Source organism: Patiria miniata, unplaced genomic scaffold, assembly GCF_015706575.1.
Source record: "Patiria miniata isolate m_02_andy unplaced genomic scaffold, ASM1570657v1 HiC_scaffold_25, whole genome shotgun sequence".
NCBI lineage: Eukaryota > Metazoa > Echinodermata > Asteroidea > Valvatida > Asterinidae > Patiria > Patiria miniata.
The window spans coordinates 7,293,564-7,309,020 of record NW_024037064.1 but is presented as its reverse complement, the minus strand read 5'-3'; the positions used below and the strand labels follow the sequence as shown (position 1 = coordinate 7,309,020).

At 38.6% G+C, this 15,457-nt stretch overlaps 1 long non-coding RNA gene across 5 annotated transcripts; it reads left to right on the top strand.

Annotated features, from left to right (window-relative positions):
* Window positions 1–772: 772 nt before the first annotated feature.
* LOC119732849 lies at window positions 773–8,888 on the top strand. 5 transcript variants are annotated; one of them, XR_005271609.1, is made up of 9 exons: window positions 773–878; window positions 1,415–1,507; window positions 1,826–1,903; window positions 2,247–2,320; window positions 2,815–2,956; window positions 3,685–3,950; window positions 4,941–5,028; window positions 8,252–8,339; window positions 8,646–8,888. It is a non-coding gene; the product is annotated as an uncharacterized LOC119732849 (long non-coding RNA). The 5 variants fall into 5 exon arrangements; XR_005271606.1 differs by having other exon boundaries at window positions 2,243–2,320; XR_005271608.1 differs by having other exon boundaries at window positions 1,809–1,903.
* The last annotated feature ends 6,569 nt before the right edge of the window (window positions 8,889–15,457 follow it).

Here is a 15,457-nt window from a genome sequence, read left to right as displayed (position 1 = left end):
TTTGCGCGGCATTTTTTTGCAATTTTGTAATAAAAATTCTCTCACAAAAAAAAAATTCAAATGTGCTTGTACATATATATGTAACTTAAACCATCCTGGAAAAATTTGAGTGAAAAAGAAGTTTTGGAAATAAGCACAAAAGCCAATTTGTTTCTCAGGATTTTGTTGAAATAAAGTTTGGGGAAAAACATTCCCATCAGCCCAAATTGTTCTTTTTTATTATTTTTTTAAAGATTACATTTTGATTAATGATTTACTTAAACAATAAGAATGTCCAGGGTGGTTGAAATATGTGTTTGTGATGTACTGGTTGGTGGTGGGTGTGTGCTTGTTATTGTGTGGGGTGTAGGTGGTGGTTTGTGTGGGGTGTAGGTGGTGGTTTCTCCACAGGTCATCGGAGTTGGACTGGTTCTCCGATTGAGGTGCGGGGCAAACCCAGTTTCAAGGGACGGGTTGCGTCCGCGTGAATGCTCCGGCATCCACGTGGGGCGTGGGTCCTACGCAGCGGCCTGGAAACCCTAGGATGCCGTGCCATAAAGGAGCAGGTAGTGCGTCCCTCTTTATAGGGGCGTGGCCCTGTATTCACAGCCGGCAAACGCTGCTACTTCCTATCAGACCGCATGAACCCGTAATGGGGGATGGACTTAGGGGGGCACGCATATAGGTTAGGGTACTCTCCTGATCCTTCGGGGTTGGGGGGGCGTACCGGACAGTCGGCAACTGTGCATGGCCCTCCGGGGCCGGCCTTTTGCCCAGCAAAGGACCTGACGATACTGAAAGCGTGTTTGGGGCTGGTATCCTGGGACCTTCACGTGGTGGCCCTGTTTAAACCAATCTTACCAGGATGTGCTTCCAGAAGGGTTACATCTACAAACAAGGTAAGATTTTAAGAAGGAATGACTTTTTGAAGAAATTTGAAAATCTAATTCAACTTTTGAAAAATAAATTCTCAACAAACATCATAATTATTGCTGATCAGTCAAAATGGACTTCAATTTTAGATCAAAAAAAGCATTTCATTTGTTTCTTGGATTATTATTTTTTCCATCAAGTAAACCAAAGCATTCTGTTCAAGAAAGATTTTAAAACCTTTTCTTACAATGGAAAACATCTCCTCTTTTTCTGACTGGAGTTCAGAGTGGGTAAACAAAGGCCTTTTTTTTGTTGAAATTGAAATTGATTCCACCTCTCAAAATTTCATTCCAGTTTTAACTCGGCATTCTGAATCTATAGCTTAAAAATTCTGGGCGAGCTAAATAAAAAGAACAAATACATGTAAGTAAAACAACACAAATAAAATTGCTTTTGTGTTTATAATTGGAAATACAAAATTGTGGACAAGATTTGTGTGCAAAACATTAAAAACTTGACCACTTGAATGATTGTTTTGTTTTGTTTTTGATAACACTGCAAGGTACAAGCTACCATGGATGAGAAGCTTACTGGAGAGAAGAGGGAAAGTAGCAATGAACCAACGACTTCAGGGGATCCAATCGTCCAATCCAAGGTGAGCATCTGATTGCAACTGATCCATTATAGACAGCAAAAGGAATGGAGAAACATCTTCAAAACGGCTGAAATTACAATTGGACATTTGTCTGTGAACAAATCAAGTTCTGTACTTTGGAGTGCATTCTAAATTAATGGCTTTTGATGCTCTGCATGAGACGTTTTAAAATTGATTTTGTCAGGTCAGTTTTTTTTCTTCGGCAAATTGAACAGTTTCAAAACTGAACAACTTCCAGTTTAATTGATTAATTTAAAAAAGAAATTCAACAATTTACCACTGGATAATGTTGTTTTGCAAGTTATTTTGTTATTGCAGTTTACCCCCCCCCCCCCACTGGAGATGAGAGGCTGTAGAGGAATTTGTTGTGGTGACAATGAATCATTCTAATCAAAGGTGAGCAAAACATCTGACTGAAGATGATCAATTCAAGACAGCAAAGGGAACGGATTAACCTAAGAAAAGGCTGAAATTATGATTGCACATTTGCCAATTCAGAGGTCCTTGTCAGAGCAAAATATACATGCTCAAGTCAGATTGTGTATTTTTGATATGCTTGTCAATTCAACGTGATTGCTGGCTCGAAATTGGTTTTCGCAGTGCATTTTGGCAAATTTATTTAATTCCACAGTTTGTCCAGAATGATGCTTTCTGGTCATTCTCAGCCCTGATCATTTATTTCCTTCAGATATAAAACATTATTTTCTTGTTTTACTTTCCTTCCTTTCCTGATAGTCAGTATGGGCTCTGAGAAACACGCAGGAGACAAGATCTGCCGCAGTCATTGTTAGCAAGAACTACCAGTTTAATAAGGTCTCTGATTTTGCACTTGTGCTTTGAAATCAAGGAGCAATTGTAGTTGACTTCCAAGGTAGAGAGTATAGACTCTCTGCTGTTGTCACAAAGATTTACACATGTGTATTTGAAGGACAGTTTTGCAAGTTGTAAACATATTTTTCAAACTACGAATGATTCGCTGATTGTGCATATGCCCTGAAAGTGTCCACTGGTTCCACCTCAGAAATTGCTTTTAAATGTGGTCATCTGATTATAGTCTCCATAATCTCTTGAGATCAATTCAAGTCTGCATGTCCTCTTGATAGATACTACAACATTGATGTCTTATTTTTGATGAATTCAAAATATTCTTTGTAGTTGAGATGTTCCCAAATTCTGAAATTGTCTGATGATCCACTATGAGCCCTGTCTGATAAACACTATTCTAAGACCCCGCTGTTCTCAATCCAATTCAAGTTGACTTGACTCTGATATGCCTTTTTGTTTCTATCTCACATCTTCCTCTGCAGGTGGACCACACAGACAGCACGATAGCCTTGCAGAGGAGAGCGTTTCTCACGAGTGGATTTACAACTGACTGACCAATCAACCTTCATCAGAACTTTTTGAAGTAGTGGTGGTGGGAAAGTGGTGGGAAAGCTAGGTTTTCAGGTTTGAAATCGAATGTTGTTCTAGGTTATGACTAGTTAAATGTTTGGTATTTTGTAAATGTAGTTATTTAACTGCATGCAAACACATAAAATTGTGATATTATCGCAAAAACATGGCTCACTGAGAAAAAAATCCTGGTTGAAATTATTATGTCACGATATATTTTTTAGAAACTGGGAGAAAGAAGAAAAGGAATCAAGGAAACCAAATATACTTCTCAAATTTTGAATTTAGTCTGATAAAAAAGAAGATCTTTCACACAAAAACAATTTGTATCCTTAAATAAAAAAAATCTTCTTAAATACATGAAAGCAATCTCAATCTGGATCAAACAACGAATTAAAAACTTAAAATGAATTTGCCAAGGAGAAAAATAAAACTTTCAAGGATAAAAATAATAAACAATTGGATACAATTTTTGGAGAATATTGAGAAAAACTAAGATTTAGATAAATGGACAGCAAGAAAAAAGTAAAAAAACCAAACAACATTATTGGAAAATTACTGTAAAAGCACAGCAATGATCTACAAACCAATGACTCCAAACTGATTATTTCGAAACTGCACTTAAATGAATGTTTGAATATTAGAAACTTGCCGATCAAGTGTGACACACGCAAGCTGCAGCTGCCTTCCTAGTTGGTCAACAATTGCATATAAAGCATGCTGGTTACAAATGACATGCGTTGATGGTATTGTCGCCTTTTCTTTGTCTGTGCCATCCATAGGGAGGTTGCTGACAGCCAGGTGATGACCAGCATCTTTCACCAGTAGTCTCCTGGTCTTCCACTGCATCTCCAATTTCTTGCCACCACAGACGGATGTTTCAGTGAAGTAGTTTTGCTCCAACCTCTCTGCCATCTGCCATGCGATGGGCGCTAGAGCACATCCCGTTGAGGAAGTCGGTAGCTAGGGGTGGAGGAGCAAAGTTCAAGTTAACAACGCTGATGTATAATGGTAGCTACTAGAGATCCTGGATGCTGACTCTGCCTAGGTAGGTGATTTTGAATACGATAGAAATCACTAGGGAAAAGTTCAATATGAACAGCATGTGAAGTGACAGTCTTTAACCCTAAAAGGGCCGGGGGGGGGGGGCGGAATCCGCGCCCCCCCTCAACATTTTCCGTGATAGCCTCTAAAAAAATTTTTTTCGCGACTCGAGCTGTTATGACTTTTTAGCCTCGAGCTTTGCGCATCTTTTGATACCAAAAACATAAAAATCGGACCACGGGTTGCCGCGTAGCGAAAATTTTTTCGACGCTACGCGCCGTGAAAACTGAATTTTCGCATATACGTCGTGTACACAGAGCAGAATTGCCATTCGTACATATGAATAATTAATTAGCCATAATTCCAAAATCCTTTGACCTATAGTCATGAAATTTCTTGGGTATGTCAAGGAAGAGTTGCTCTATGCATGTATCGAGTTTCAAAATTTTTCGTCACTCGATGGCCGAGATCTTAGGGGGGGCCGAATCCGCCCCCCCCCCCCCCCCCCCCCCCCCCCCCCCGGCTGAGAGATGGTCAAAATAACCCGGCCCCTTTAGGGTTAAACAGAGAAGTGGTTCTGAAGATTTGAAGATTTAGTCAGTGATCTGTGACTGTCATCAGGAGAATGCCTAACCTAAAGACAGGTGATCATTTAACCCCTTAACGCTGGCTGACGGCGGTGACTGCAGCTCAATGAAGGGTGATGAGCCAGGGAACGCTGTGGCCGCATTCCTGCTGCATTCATTGATGGGCAATATCCAAATGCCTGCAAGATCCAGTGTGGATCAATGAAGCAGGATTTGATAAAACAGCCAGCTTAGGATTGCATTATATCAGGAATAAATGACCCACCAGTCTTAGATTTATTGACGATCAATAACATGTGGAAACACCTGTTATATACCTCCTGAAGAGCGATTGCGTGCCGGTTCGTGTACGGTCCCTATACTTACATATATAATTAATTTTGACCGCTTTTTATTTCCAATTCAAGGTTTTCACAATACCTGGACCTCAAAGATGAGCTGCTTTTGATGCTGAAATGCACTGACACGGCACTACTTTGTGACATCACACATCAGGTAAATCCTCACTGTTTTCACAAACTGACATGTACGCATGTGGAGTCAGTTCGTGAAAACCGTGTTATCAATAATTTCAGTTTCACGAACTGACATGGGGGTGTGTGCACGCACTTTAATAGTACACTGACTCGTAATAGAATAATGTAGTATTTTACCCAATGAAACACAAGCATGTGATGGAAATACAATATAAAAATGCTTTGAAGGCTTCGACCGAATTTACGCCATCCATTTACTTGTGGGCTTACACAAAAAATGAATTAGAATCCTTTAAACTGGTGACATTAAGACCGGTTTCATTTCGTGAAAACCGAGTGTCAGTTTGTGGTGTCTTTGACAAAATTTCGATGCCTTTGGTTTGCTTAGAATGTAGTTTTAATGTGTTTTTTTCAGAACTCAAGAACTAATAAATTTAAAGGATACAATTAATGGTTGACTTCACATCCCTGCCTGCATCAGTGATCAATTGCATAAACTTTATTCAAAGTGGTTGTTACATCAACTTTTTACTTGAAATGGATCAGTAGAGGTTTTACGCACCATTTTTGGATCAGATCCTCGCTTGAAGTTGTTGTTAGTGCACCTTCTTCAGACATCTCTGTGAACAAGTTCACTCATTATGTAACTTTCCATTCTGTGCATGTGTGTAATTATCTTGTTTGTTTACCATTTCACTTGCTTCATAAAGTCAGGTATTTGTTGCGGATAATAAAACTAAAAACAGTTTCAGCAAGTGTATACTCAGTGACATGCAACCGACCCAGTTACTGGAGATCGCTTGAAGTAGATTGCATGCAAGTTGTTTCTTCAGTCAAATGTCCTACTTGTGATAGCGTCAAAATCAAACAGTGGGCTGAACTTGCAGACAGAATAATGGATGTTGCTGCTCCACAGCAGTCAGTCAGGGTCAACTCAGTCGCATCTACATGCACCCCTTCATCACTGACAGAAGTGCAACTTCTTCACACAGAAATAAGCCAGCTGTCACTGCAAATACAAACATTGTCCGCAGGACGTCATCGTTCTTGCAGTCGTTCAAGCAATCGACCATGCTCCCTGAAATGGTAGGTAAAGGAGCTGGATGATGAGGAACAACTCTGGAGACAAGCTGCTGGAGAAGAATCACTACACGGCCAATCTCCAACACTCCGCGAAGGAACACTCATCAGACGCCCCTTTGGGCAACAGTAAGGCGGATAAGGGGAGGATTCTGGCTCTGGCCCAACACTCTGTGGATGCATGCTTGAGAACCCCTCAGGGTAACCGTATCACAGATGAGGGTTTGGGGAAGTGACCGGGAAAGTGCCCAACACTCCGTGGAGGAATGCTCAGGAACCCAAGGGCGACCATAACATGGACAAGGGCCAGACCAACACCTGTACGTGGTACTCAAGATCATTCCTGCGGCTTTTGGACTCCATCGTTACAGGCACGGGTCCATTTCAAATCCACAGCCTCCAAGATCTTCAGACAATGAGACCAATCTTTTCCTATCCTGTCACTGGAATTGTGTCATGTGTCGGGAGAGCTACCACTTGCAGCAGACGCTGACACAACACCAGCAGTACATTCTCTAGTTTCCTTTCACCTTGTACGTTTATCAGTGGGAGTTTGACTCAGACAGGCTAGCTGTTTCCAACCACTACCAAACTCACAAGTGCAGTGGGTCCGTTTCACCAATTGTCCGGGCTCTCCTGCGGCCTCATGACACACCTTCCAAGCCTGTGGATACAACGCTCCCAGCCCATGGCTTGGTTGGTCAATTAATTACGACTGTACTGACATCAGCCTAGCACTCTGTCTCCCAGGAGCACAAATCAGGGACTTCCCAGCCGGGACTGGGATCAAGTGAGATCTGGCCATTTCCCAACACTCCACGGATGAATGCTGGAGTTCCCTGCGGGGTTCTTCTAGCGTGGATGAGAGAGTTGCTCTGGTGCTCCAACACTCCCTTTGGGGCCCTTTGGTTTTTCATAACACAGATGAGGGTCTGTACATGTATGTGCTGGGGGAACAACCGAATCCATGTGACTGATGTGCGGCGCTGGAATTCCTTCACAGCTAGGTGAGGGAGCAGGCCGGGTTGCTTTTGGACTTGGCCATCAAGCTGCGGCTTACCTTCAGACCAATGAAGTGTGTCACTATGTCCCTGGAGTGTCGCAGAGGTCGGTGAGTGCTTCCCTCAGACTACAAAGTGCAAGGCAGCGATATTCCAGCACTGACTGAGGAATTATATCGTTACTGTCACGTCCGTATCGGGTCGCAGAAGTAACGAGAACCTTGAGGCAGTGGTGGCCAAGATGACAGAAGATCTGGGCAAGGTGGAATCCTCTCTCCTGGCTTTCTGGCAAACGCTGGATGTGCTACAAACTGCCATTGAATAGTGCACCTTGTATGTGTTGCTTGCCAGCGATTGCCAGAAGAAAAGTCTAAAGTGGCTAAGGGATGAGGTGGTGAGGTTGGTGCGGAAAGTTTACATCCTTCCGACGAGGACTGCCACCTATGACATCTTAGCAGACAGAATGGTGGGCAGTCTGGGTCTGACGGATCCCATCCAGGATGCTGCAGTCAAACACTGTCACGCAAGCTGTATGAATTTTGTCTTCACCTGGCAATACCGGTTGCAGTGTCTCCACCATGCAGATGACTTCTGTCGTCTGCCGCACCATTCAGTTCATGAGCGAGTCTACGGAGGGGGACCTGGCCAACTTCAGCTTGAGCGGGCAGATCTGTACCCTCTGGTCCCAGGCTATTATGGTGGTTGGCCTGTTGCGTATCTCTTTCAGTGGCTGCTGTTATGGCTCAGTAGTCGCACGTACGGACAAGGGAAAGGAGATACTCTCCAAGATCATGACCACGGTTCTGTGGGCCGCCGCCCGAGAGTTTTACTCTGGTCAATTTCTCTTGTTGACAACCGACCGCAGCTGGTAATTTGAATCAGCCCTCTTTGGCACCCTCACTTACTTGGCTGCAAACACGTACACACCACTACCTGTCATTCAGAGCATGGTCCAACGATTACAATGCCAACTCAAGCTCTGTGATGAACACTCAAATTGTTCTGTAACTTTCCATTCTGTGTGCTCACGTGTATGAAATGTGTATCGTTTTGCTTGCCTCTAAAAGTCAGTTATTTGTTTCGGATAATAATAACCAATGTCGACAGCCTCGCAAGTAATTTAATCTACTATAACTAATCTATGTTTCATTTTTTGCACAGTCTTTGATAAGACAGGACCTGAGTAACCTGAGTAAGTCATCAGACGCCTGTTATCAGAACCACAAGAAGAGGAACGCATGTGTTTCAGGTGAACTAAGAACTTGTTCAATATACTTGAGTACTTGCTTTTGCAACAATGTTTATGTGAATTATGGGTTGATGATCAATTCACGCCAAAATTTTGCTGTAGATGTGAACGCAAAGGAAGCTAAAATTCTAAATTCTATGTTGAAAACTCCTCCCTACCTATATTCTACTTATTATTATAGTTGTTCTCCCATTTTTGTGGAGCCTCAAAAGCTACAAAATCCTGCAAAAATCTGAAAAAGAAATCATAAACTGCATGTACATATTTTGTGTATATTCAATTTTCAATTTTTTAATTGAATTTCAGGTTTTCCTGCTCTTACCAAGAAGACGTTGCTCTTGATACTGGAATGCCCTGAAACTGCACCACTTTGTGATGACATCAAACATCAGAGAAACTACATCCAAGGTGCCTTGGGCCTATTTAGAATGTACTAGGCTGTTAAATGAGTAAAAAAGGTTATATGGGCAATTCCATGCTGGTGGAGACACAAGACCAAACAATTATTTCACGGTTTGTTCAAGTTTGATTTGCTGAAGTGACACAATATAGCTTGGCGTTTTTAAAACTGAAATAGTTTTGTCCCATGCGCGCACTATTTTGTGAGTTACGGTACACCATCACATCAAAGTCTGCAATGACGTCATGATGACTTATGGATGCACTGGTAAGGAATTTTAAATTGGTCTTTTGCTATCTATTCAGTAACATTTTTCTCAAATTTTATGTTACCATATTGAGGGCATCTTTGTGAAAATGGATATTATTTTTAAGATGTCAATATAAGTCGGATATTGCTTGTATAATAAAATACAAATTTAATTATTCATAAGTCGCCAAAACATAATTTTTTTCTTTGTAAATACCTACATTTTGTGACTAATGAATAATTACGTTACAAATTTTTTAGCTTGAGTCCTGACAAGTTTATTTACAAAAAATATTTTGTTTACATTGTAGTTTTAATGCTTAGGCCGCTGTGAAATATTGTAATGTCAGCCACATGTAATGTCATGCAGTCACAATCTCTTAGCGTAACGTAATGCCAGTCACATTATTGCACAGTCCGTAGTTGAGGAAAATACAAGTACACATGTTATTTAAGTCCATACACATACAAGTAGTAAACTCTTTGAACCAAAATGCAACTGAGTGCCAAGCCACTGTCTGAGCTGATATATTTTCACAAAACAAGTCTTTTTAACCCTTTGATAAAATGAACAATATATTTGTTTTGCTTTTGGGCACAAGTAGTCTATCATTGTCCATTCTGATGGGGTGGGGTGGGGGAAGTCTTCCCTGTGAGAACTGAATTATTGTTTGGCACCAAATAGTTTGATATTCATAATTCCCTATTACTAAACATCGGCTGATTTAAATTCTTCATTTTGTTGTTAGTTCATTTGATAACTTTGGTATTGCTAGAAAATTGTGTCAATATAAAAATGTACAAAATATGAATAATTCTGTTGAATATTTTATATTTTTCAGGAAAGATATACACCCAGTTGCAACTTGCAGGAGAGAGAAAGACACACAGCAGAAACAAAACTTGGAAGAAAAGGATTGCATGAAGACCACAAGAGGAACAAATGAAAGAGGAATAGACAGAAAAGAACAGAACATGAGGAGTTTCATAAGTGAGCAAGAATAAAACTATGAAAAAAGTAGTTAGAATTGAGCATGGAATTTGTTAAACATGTTGAGACCTACACATTTTTAGTAAACAGCAAATATGATGCAAGTCTATTTACACAGTTTTTATTGGAGACAACTGTAATATTTGCAAAGTTTCTTTCTTAATTAGCTTTATGATCAGTTACTTTTTGGTGTTGATGGTATATACATGTAGGTTTTTTATTACGTTTTTGTTTTTCATAAATTCTAAAACTCTCTGAGTTTGGATATTGAAAAATTATTTTGTTCTTTCATACAGTCACTGTTGGAAATTATGAAGAAAATAAAACTTGACCTGAACAGAAACTTTTCTATACACTGTCTCAATTCTCAATTATCATGATTTACATCTTTGTACATGTATAAAGTGTTATACTCGCTATAAATTATATGAGAAATAAAATATGACATCCATTGGCCTTTAACATGAAGAGAAATTTCAAATTTGATCTATCATTTGTTTCCTGTGTTGTTTTTTTATGCAATGTCAGTCACAATAAAGAAAGAGTTCTGTAAGCGAAGGTCAGAAAAGATCAATGCGTCTACAGGTTGAAAAATGTAAAGACACTTCATCCCGAAAAAAAGGATGCGTATTGGAATTGATATGATTAGTGTACGCAAACATAATGGCGTGTTCAAATTTCAGTTTTTGTCATGGCGTCTCTGCGTATACCTATTGAGAAAATCGCGTCATAATTTCTTGTCACAAAAATGCTCCAAATTTACCATGAAAAGTTCACTCTTTAGCTTCTAATTGCAAAGTGACATATGTCTTATACATCATAAAATTAAGAATGAGAGGTGGTTATCATTTTTCTTTAAGAGAGAAATTTGAATTAAAAACCTATGCCACTTTATCGATTCACGTACGAGAAGAATTGAAGTGATGGTGTCACGCGTAAAATTGTTCTGAATCTTGAGACTGCTGCGAATTTGAAACCTGCCGAAACTCTCTAATGTCTGTCACCATGGAATTGCCCATATACTTGCTCAAACTGTAGATTTTCTGGTTTTGCCCAATTAGTTACTTGGCATTATTGTATTTTTGTTCATTTGTGTAGTTATCATTTGTTTAAATTTAAAATTGAGATTTTTGTTTGTATCTCATTGAGAGAAAGTAAAAAGTAAAAAAATGTTGTATATAGTTGTGCACCCTAGTTGTAGTAAATAAATATTAGTCTTGATGAGGAGCGCCCTCTATTGCCCATGAATTGCTAATGACTGTTTAATGAACGAATTTATGTATAGTAATAATAAAATAATAATGGAAATTTCTATAGCGTTCAATGCTCCCTGGTGCTTTACAATCAAACTATTTATAGAAATAAAAGGAATATAAATACAATTTCACTAATGTGATTATTTAAAACTCAAAGTGTATGATCCACACTAACGATTGGTTTAAACATGATGCATAGGAGTGCTTTGTTACAAGGTGTAAGATATGGTTGACATGAATGAAATCAAGCCAAATTTGTGTCATGTAAAAGATGTTATCAACAAAGTTAAACATTAGTAACTTCTTTGCAATATACAATTGAAACTGTCTTTTTTTGTAAAGTGACAATTTTAAAACTACATTCCTAATAGAAAAAAGTTCTGGGAGGAAAAATCCAAGTTTTAAGGAAACAAAATCCATAAATATTTGTTTTTTGAGATGTCCTTAAATTTATGGAAAGAAAAGGGAAATGGAAAGTGTTTTTGAAATAATTTGAGCATTCTAAAAATGAATTGGCATAAAAATCTAGCCAGATAGACACAGTTAAAATATTTGCAGGGGTGTGAGTGACCTCTGACAAAAATAGCTGAAAACAGCTGAAAAAGGTGTAAAAAAAGCTGAACTTTGGAAATCCCCAATACTTTTGTACACAGCAAGTGAGGGAAAATAGCTGAAATCCAAAACAAAAATAGCTGAAATCAGCTATAAAGCTGAGATTTCACACCCCTGTATTTGGTTTATAGAGGGCAGTATGCATTTATTATCTGTAACATGTTCGTAAATCAATGTTCAACTTATTTAAATTTAGTTGTACAAGCAATTATTCCTGAAATAAGGCGTTACTGTATTGGAACTGGTATTGTTTTTCTTTTTGAAGTGGTTAAAACATTTCAGAATTTGAAAAAAATAGTTGTATAAGATTTGAGGCACAAATCACTGACAATTTTAAGTAAAATCGAGATTACCAAATTTAAAAACTCCATTTGCACATTCAAACAAAAGTTTGGCCTTTTATAGTTAAAAACAACTTTGTGCAGCCCCCCCCCCCCCCCCCCGAAGAATAAAATTAGTGAACAAATTTAACGTAGGACTTGCTTTTAAAATATTGAGCATTGACAAATTTAGAATCTTGTAAAGGGAAGTAAATTAACGTCTACATTTATTAAACAGAATTGTGTTTTTTGTTAAATACATGTATGTGAAGTTTAAAAACTGTAATATTAACTTTAAAAAAAAGTGTGAAATAGGTTTGTAAAAAGTGTAAATAAAGGGCAACAATAGAAAGAATATGGAATAAATGTCTAAATTGAGAACCAGAATTTTGGGTCAGTTGTGGTTTCCTTCTGAATATTCAGTTTTCTGCTTTTTATTATTCAATTATTCAAATGAGGCCAGGCGGCCATTTTTTTTCTTTTTTTTATATTGCGCAATCTAACCTTTAAATATAAGTTCCGAGAACAAATTTTCGAAGAGGCCAGTGGCCTGGCGGTCTAGCTCGCTGACCGCCAGGCGCCGGGTCCCCGGTTCAAAACCCAGCTGGGGACCCGGGAGGAGAATTTTTCCTCACAGCAGTGATAAAATTTTTAAAATATATAAAATAGTAGCATGGAGCAGGGTTGAACCGCGTACCTTCTGCATGCCAGCTCTCTTCTTTTCCGCTCTGCCATGGCACTTTCTTGAAAAAATCTCCGGTTATCGTAATTAAAACCCTTAGGTTGTTGGACTTAGCCAATTTTTCAGCTTTGGCCAGAATTTCAGAAATCAAGGGGTACCCCTTGAAATTTTTTCAGATCTGAGGGTCTGAGGCTGGGAAGTTGAGAAGTTGGGAGCTGAAGGGGTCTGGAGCTGGAGGGTAGGCTTTGGGACTTTGGGCTGACTGGTTGATGGTTGAGAGGGAACTGGACTATTAGTTGAAAGGCTTCCTGACTGATAGGTCTGCAAGTTGATAGGACTAGGGAGGGTCTTGGGGATATTTGGACTTAGAATTTATTTGGCTGGACTTATTTTTGGGAATATAATTTTCTCATATTAGTTGGACTACATTTTGGACCGAAAATTCAGACTTCTTTTTTGAAGCCCTGCCCAGTCCTGTAAGTTCAGATCTGTCATCTCAGCCAATCATCAGTCAGATTGGTAGTTAGCCTTTTCCTTTTTTGGAGATTGCTACACTTGTTGAAGCCTGCTAGAGACCACATAAGACTGCTGGAATGCTGGTTACCAGTGGTGTGTGAGGTGGAGGTAGACTTCTTAGCCTGAGGGTCTCGATGCAACCTGGTTGAAGGGCCTTCCTCACTTGACCGTGTAGCGTGCCGTCAAAATGGGTTTTCATGCTTCAATGATTTTGTATGGCTTATCGTACTCTCTTGTCAAGATGTTTAGAGGTCACATGATAGTCTGGTGCCGGTGAAAATTTCAGGATTTTTAAACAGGAGTAATTTTTACACTTAATTTTTAGAGGTATGCCTAAATGTTTGCAAATCTTAGATTTGTTTCTCAGTGCAACAGTATAATGCAAAGTTTCTACGGCTTTGATTATATTTTACATTAGTACTTTTCTAAACGTTTAAGCGTTTTTTAATTGTTACACGATTCCTCTTGAAATTTTATGGAGTTTTTAATTGAAGACTTTACTTTATGAACAATCGATGGACACATTTTTAATCAAGCTCAGCATATATTTCCAGAATTGTCATCCACACAAATGTGTTGTTCTTGTTGCGTATTAAGAATATTTTTCATTCCAATTTAAATTTTCACGCAGAAAACACTTCGTTGTTTTTGTTATATTAATTGAATTAATTTGCTGTAGAAATTAAATAGGATTTTTAAAGACATCATCTCAAAAACCAGTGTGTGGGTTTTTATGGGGACTTTTATTTTTGCATTATTTTGCATTGCAATTTTCTCGCTAGAAACAGACTATAATTGTTTTAGTAACATTAACTGTATTGTTTGATATTCCTGTTAAAATTTTTCAGGCTTCACAAAAACGTCATGATCAGTTTATAACGGAGGAAATTTCACTTTAATACAATGAGTATTTCTCATGATATCCTCCAGACAACGAGTATGTTCTGTTTCATTAGGTCAAGTAAAAAAAAAAACATGTTTCTTGTCCGGGTTTTTGAAAAAAAGAGGAAGCAGGGCTTTTTTATTTTTCAAGATGGCCGCCATTTAAAAATTTCCTGCAAACGTTGGTGTTTCCACTGTTCAAAGACACTTTAAAAATGAAAGATAAGTTGGACAAGAGAAATGAACATATTTACAGTCATTTAGACTTGAATTGTCTACAATTTATTTTCCGATGAATTTGTGGACTTTTTCGGTGTTTTTTTTACTGCATTTTTCAAAACAAAAAAAATAATTTAAAAAATCCAGGCGGCCTCCAAAAAGGTAGGAAGCAGGGATGAGAAACATTTTTTTTTTACTTTGCCTTAATGGTTGATTTAATTCGCATTGTGCTTGTTTTCCTGCTGAATTAACACACTCTACAATATTAAATTTGACAATTTCTCTTCAAATTTGGGCTGTTTATTTAGACGTCAAATTTTCAAATTTTCATGACGCGCATCGGCTGCGCCGTATTTTGGAGACATTCCAAGCAACAGGAGCGCATGTTTAGAACATTTTGCACACTACGCGCACATGGCGTTGAACACGCAGTTGTAATTTTCCTACAAAGATGGCTTCCTATGAGAGAGATCTATTGGAGAATCCGGGCCTCGTCATCACAACCAACCAACAAACAAAATTTCAATTGACTTGCATTCTGATTGTACTTTTTCCACTGAACACACTCCATTGTGTTTTGTTTTATTGTTGCAAGAAAAACTATTGCAATAAACTGTTACGCACTCCCTGTTATTCTAGATTTGTATCTGCACATGTGCACTTAATCAGGCCATAGAGCTATAGTCAATTATTAGAGAGCTTATTCATATATGAATAGGATGAAACTTGCTGGGCGCATGCATCCATGTTTGTGCATAAATCAAAGGAAATTATAGCTCAAAATGTTGTATGTTTTTACATTTCAAAGCTGTTAGTACAACTTTCATTTTATTCTGTGCTTTCACACTTTGGAATTTTTTTCACTGTAGATCACGTGCCTGCTCAGCCATATATCTGTTATATTTTGGCAACACATTAAGCGCACAAAACTCAAAAGAATTGATGTCATATTGGCGACGTGACTTGCACATTGATCTCGCTACATGTACAT